Raw genomic sequence first — 6,633 nt, forward strand, 5'->3', positions numbered from 1 at the left:
ACCCGCAATGAGAACTCTACAAGAATTTTATATGAGTGTGATAAGAGTTTCTCATTACAACTATAGAGTATAGTCTTTTGACCTTAGTTTGTCATGTTTTCTTCTACATGGATTAGTACGTTTTGACTCTATCAAACGTCAGCCATAACAGGTGATTATAAAGACAGTGACTAGGCTTATTATGAATTGTATAAGGAGCAGGGATGGAACAAAATGGGATTTTCCCTCCTATATAACATAAAATAAATATATTTGGGCCTATCGAAGATTTGATACTGAAAATGCATGGACATGCTCAAACGAAGTGAAAACCAATCGTTTGTTATATTAGTAAAAATCGGAGTTCGATAAATGATTCAGCTTAATAAAGATGACACTGCTTCTTACCTTATGCTAATATCAAGATATAGAGATGAACGGATTATTGGAATAATTGATGGAATCATTTGTACTTGCTCGACTTTAAGTTGTATTGTCAAGGTTGCTGTTATCATGATTTGCTTGAAACCAATTATAAGCTATAAGTTCGAAATTTTAGAGCTAATATTATACGAACCTACAAGGTCACACACATAAGAAAATATTGGATCAAGTTAACGTTGAATTTGATTATAATCTAATATGTATAATACAGGAAAAGATCTATAAATTAATACTCAATAAATTAATTATTTCTATAAATTAATAAATTTCTCTGGTCCCAAGTTGGGACCAGTGTAATTTATACATATTTCGATAAAATAATAAGATAATAATTTTTTTGAAAATTCTTTGTAAATATATGGTCCCATCAATATTATAAATTAATAACTAGGTAAAATTTTCAAAATATATGTATATATAGGCACATTAGTTTTTATTAGAGTTTATTTATAATATTTTACTAGATAAAAAATTGTTAGTATTATATTTCAAAACATACTAATAATTATTTTCTTTGTAGTCTATACTATATAAAAGTTGAGACTATAAGCTTTTGAGAACGTACACATAGGATTTTAAACGACAGTCGCGATTAAACATCTCATTAATTAACATTTTTAACAAAATATATTGACAAAAAAAGAAATATAATAATTAGGCACTACGAAAGTGATGGCATTAGTTGATACAGAACACAATTAGGCACTTTTTCAAACTGACCAACAAGTGATCTTTTAAATTTTATGTATTGTATATGCTTTATTTTTGTAATTAATAATTTATCTGTTGTGGGTTGTGGCTAATGTTGAGTTATAAATCAGATTTTTGAATCGAAAAGTTAGATTTCATCTTTTGAGGAGATATGCTTTAGTTTTTTTAAAAATTTTCAGTATGTGACATGCATGTGATGTGATGAACATGCATGTGATGAATTCGACTGCAACTTCTAAACTGGTAGGCTATACTAGCAATTCATTTTTTATACTTTTTTTTTTGTTGTGATTTAAATAATTATGTGGTATCTATAATAAATATGATGTTGTAGTAATTTTTCGTTCATATTTAGTCATATGTTTTTAGCTTTCTATGTTTAATATAATTTTGTAATTGGCTTTAACGTTTTGCATGTTAGGGATAATTTGATGTGATCATGTAGCGGCAAAATAACTATCTTATAAGCTCCTTTTAGTCACGCAAGAATTGTTATAAAAATTTAGATGCAACAGAATAGGAAGTAAACCTAAATAAGGTTAGTGATCAAAGTCAATACGGTCCATAGCTTAAAAAAAAACCCTTCAAAGTGCTATAGCCTATATGTATTGTGTATACGTGTTTTTTTTTTGTCTTATGAATGTATGTATTTGCGTTTTTTGGTACATCACTAATTCAATGGTTTAGTTATGACTAAAAAGATTGCTATTACTAAACCAGTCATAAATCTTTGAACGTCAATGCTACCAATTTCCGAATTTCAAAAAGATCAATCTTACGATGCTTTATTGTCTACTTTGATACAATTGAGTATGTCAGTATGTGTGCATGGCATTGTTTGTGAGTGCATGGTTTCAAAGTTGTGTTTTCTCTCTCTGCCAAAGATTTGTTAGTTAAATCCTACTTCAACTTTGCAAAAAAAAAAGTCTCATAATTAACTAAAGAATATAGTATAGATTACAAATCAATATTTAGAAGATTTTTTATAAAAAGGGAAAAGAAAACAATTTATAGAAATAAGATAAATGTAAAATTTTGTTATTGGATTATATAAGAATAATCGATTATTATTGGTTTTCACTAAATTTGTTAATATTTAATTTATCTTTGCTAAATTTGGCACGAGAAATGGGAAGAAGTTCAATCAAATCTGGTTGAGATATCTAAAAATTGATCCCTTGGAAAATCCGTCACATACAATAATACAAATTGCTTAGAGTTGGTATCGATGGTGCAGTCTCTTGATAGTGGCATGGTTTCTCTAACCTTCTAGACGAGTATAGTTTGCTGTTATATATTTCGATTTCATGTAATTCTAAAGCATATTTTCACTATATTCTTCTCCAGATTGGGTAATCAATAATGAAGGAATATTTTAGTAAATGTGTGGTTGACAAATATAAAAAATTGGAATGAAAAATCTATCAAAAAAAGATATATGAATTTGTTTGCCTTAATATTAATTTAAAACTCATATATTATTTGAATTTTGTAGATGTATAGTATTACTAATACCACCAATATATCAAAAATAATAGTTTTATAATTATCATTAGTTGTATAGATTTTTTTAATTGAAACCAATTGACAAAAACAAAAAAATGAAAGTACAAATATAATTAAAAGAACATTTGTTTAAAAAGTAATAAAAAGGATTATAGACTATTACATACTATGTCAATGTATATCTACTTAATAGAATACTAAACTCAATTACAACAATTGATAAACATCTATACTATATAAAAATTGAAGCTATAAGCTTCTAAAGCCGTCCACATAGGATTTTAAACGACCAATAGTAATTAGACATCTAATTAGTTAACTTTTTTTTATCTTATTAATTAACATTTTTAATTTCTAACTTTTAAAGATATTAGTAAAAAGGAAAAGAAATATAGAAATATAATTTTTTGGGAAAAGAATATACAAAATAATAGAAATATAAATTTCAGACAAAAATAATATATGGAATATATTTAAAGAATATATAAGAAATACTTATATTTCTTACACCAAATAAAGGTAAATTTGGTGATATTAGTTGTAAAAATAGCGGGTCGTATCTTTTAAAAATATAATTTTTCTTTTCTTTTGTGTGTTACTAGAAATCAAAAACAAAGTAAAACCTGAATCATGAATGCCTCTTAAGTTCTTATAATAATTTTTATTAGATAAACGCTACGAATAAAGCATTGTTAGGGCAAGAAGTTGTATACAAAACTCTAAACCAAGAGCACAAACAGATCAACGGTTTATTTGGAAAAGCAATAATCAAAAAGCTATTAGATGATTACAACTAGGCTAGAGAGATGTTTGAAGAGTATGAGACAAAGTTGAAAAAAAAAGCAACAGACCAGTAAAGATGTTGTATCAGGAAATCCACGATTGTAAACTTGGAAGAAACGGTAGAGAGTTTTTTGTAATAAAGTAGAGATGAAAAAATAGGAGATCAAGTAACTGAACAAGTTTACAGAGAAAGAAAAACAGTTGAAGGGAATAGAAGCGAAGCATTAAGAGGAACGTCAAGCATTGCTCGATGAGAAGATTGCAATGACAAATGAAACATATCGAGGTATGGTTAAAGAGATGAGAGAGAGAGAGTGAATTCAACAATACTAAATTGATTATAATCTCTGTTTGAAAAACTTGGGGAGAAGAACAAAAAGTATGTGGACACGATGGTTAATGTGACAAAGATGTTTTTACGAAGAATAAATGTGTGGTAAAGATTTAAAAGGAGAAAGAAAAGGTGGAGAAGAAGCTTGAAGGTCATGTAAGACAAGAAGAAACAGATACTGAGATGTTGAAGGAGACATTGTTAGGATTAGGAAAAGAGAAAAGAGGAGTGATAAGACAAATGTGTGTGCATGATCGAACATCATAGAGACTAATGTGAGTATATTGAAAATTTTTTGTCTAAAATGGTTATAATAAGAGGACAAAGATGAGCAAGAAGAGCAATTCAAGTAACTGATTTTCTTTTCAGTATTTGTATACGATTTTTATTTATTTTTATCAAAAATATTTGTTTATAAAAGATAAATGATATTTATTTAAAAATAAAAATTATAGTACTGTTGAAAACAATCGATATAAATATACCCGTGTGTAGTGCGGGTTAATAACCTAGTACTATATAAAAGTTGAGGCTATAAGCTTTTAAGAGCGTCCACATAGGATTTTAAACGACCAATCGGGATTTGACATCTCAATATTTCACAATTTTGAAATTATATTTGTTTTTTGTATTAAGCTTTTTTAGTAAAAAGGAAAATAATAAGATATATGGATATAAAAGATATATTTTAAAAATGAAAATATTTCTAAACTCAAAATTTTATTTTCACAATAAATAAATGATAAAAACTAATCAAAATTTAAAATTTAATTATTGTTAAATTCAAGAACGAAAATTAATTAAAAATAAATTTGGAAACATAAATACTTAAAATTTATCAAATTATAAACGAAAATAATTTAAAAAGATATTAATGTTTAAACAAAAATACCTAAAAATTTATTGTGAATATTGTGTTGGAGTAAATTTCTAATTTTAAAAAGTAAAATCCCGGTTGTATAATAATGACAGTTAGCCCTAATAATTTAGCTATATATATATATGTGGTCTTCACCTCTATGCTTCCATTAGTTTAAATTCATAGTTCTTATAATTTATTTTCTTTCTAATTCATATTTTTTATAATATTTTTTTTTGTATTTGTGTTTTTATTTCCAATTATTTTCCTGATTCGAGATGCTTATCAACTGTTTATGATTTTGCTAATCTATTCAAGGTTATAATTTGTGTTTTCTTTTATAGTGTTGTATTATATTGCAGTGTTTTGATTATTTGTGTAATTCTAAAGTTTTTGTTTTCATTGATTTTTGTATTGTGAATATTGTCTATATTAGGACTGGAAAATATTTTAACATAGAATTGGAGATAATCTTAGGAAGACCATGCTAAGGTGAGAACACAATCCAAATTTTTATTCTTTCTTTTAATTTTTTAAATGTTCGTTTGTTCAACTATATGTATAATTTATACTCTTTCTATATAGAAATAAAATATATAATCGAAAATAAGCAAAAGAAATTAACAGAATATAGATAGAGTCAGAGAGAAAAGATATGTTAAGCGTATCCTTGAGTGTTTAACCTAGAAAGCTACAGATTTTCCTATGAACAGGTTTGCTAACTTATGCTCTGTTTCTACTGTTTTGCAGGTTTAGATTGTTGTGCAAGAAAGTAAAGAGACACGGAGATTTACGAGTTCCTAGGATCGATGTGATCCTAGTACGTCTCGGTGAACCTGAAACCGGCTCACAAGAAGTATTCAGAGAAGCGATTACAAACTTGAACAAACTCACCCCAAGCTCACGTCACTCACCGAACAGAGATACATAACCCTTGTGAAAGAAGAACAAAAACAATGAAGAAGACAAAGTCTCTCACCCCCACTGTAAGTTTCTCTCTCTCACACCCTTTGCCCTAATCTCTCTCTAATGTGACTCCAAATGCTCCTCTTTTCACGCTTACCTTGTTCCCTATGCTCCTCACTTCTTTAATAGTACTCTATCGCCGCCTTGCGGGTGCTACAAGACAAATCCGTACCAGACACACACCCAGAGCGTGTTGTCTTCAAAACGACAGAGCAAATGTTGTTTGTACCTGGGCTGAATCCTAAGCAGACCAAGATGGGCCTCTGTAACATTAACAGGCCCAACTCTTTAGGACAAGCCCACCTGTCATATCCAAATCACCCAAACGACAAACTCTACCTTGATTTGTCTCAGAGAGACCAGCTGAAAAGTCAACCCTCTTCACCTTCACATCTCCGATTTAACCACCGGAAACCAACAGTTCCGACTTGACCGCTAGAACCCCTTTAGCTCTCAACCGAGCCAAACTTAGTGCCGTAGCACCTCTAAATAACTCAGCCCCTCCTCAAATTTCTTCACCGGTTTCGATTTCGTCAACAAATCGGCCGGATTCACATCTGTATGGATCTTCGAAACCTTCATCGTACCACTCGCAATTTCATCTCTGATGAAGTGATACCGCACACGTATGTGCTTTGTCCTCTCGTGGTGGACGCTGTTCTTAGCCAACCAAATGGCGCTCTGCGAATCACTGAAGATCTCAGCATGTGCTTGCGGATAACCCAGTTCACTCACAATCCCCATCAACCACAGTGCTTCTTTGGCAGCTTCTGCAAGTGCCATATACTCTACTTCAGTTGATGACATAGCTACTACCTGTGCAGTCCAGATCTCCAGCTGACTATGTTCTCACCCGCTTGGAATACATAACCGGTAATAGATCTGCTTCTGTCCACGTCTGCTGCATAATCATTGTCATAGTAGCCTCTTACTTTAAAATCTTTTGATTTTGTTAATGTGAGCTTGAGATCTGCTGTGTTTCTTATGTACCGCATCACCCATTTAACCGCTGACCAATGATCTTTGCAAGGGGAGCTAATGAATCGACTCACCA

Source organism: Capsella rubella, unplaced genomic scaffold (genome assembly GCF_000375325.1).
Source record: "Capsella rubella cultivar Monte Gargano unplaced genomic scaffold, Caprub1_0 scaffold_9, whole genome shotgun sequence".
NCBI classification, from domain to species: domain Eukaryota; kingdom Viridiplantae; phylum Streptophyta; class Magnoliopsida; order Brassicales; family Brassicaceae; genus Capsella; species Capsella rubella.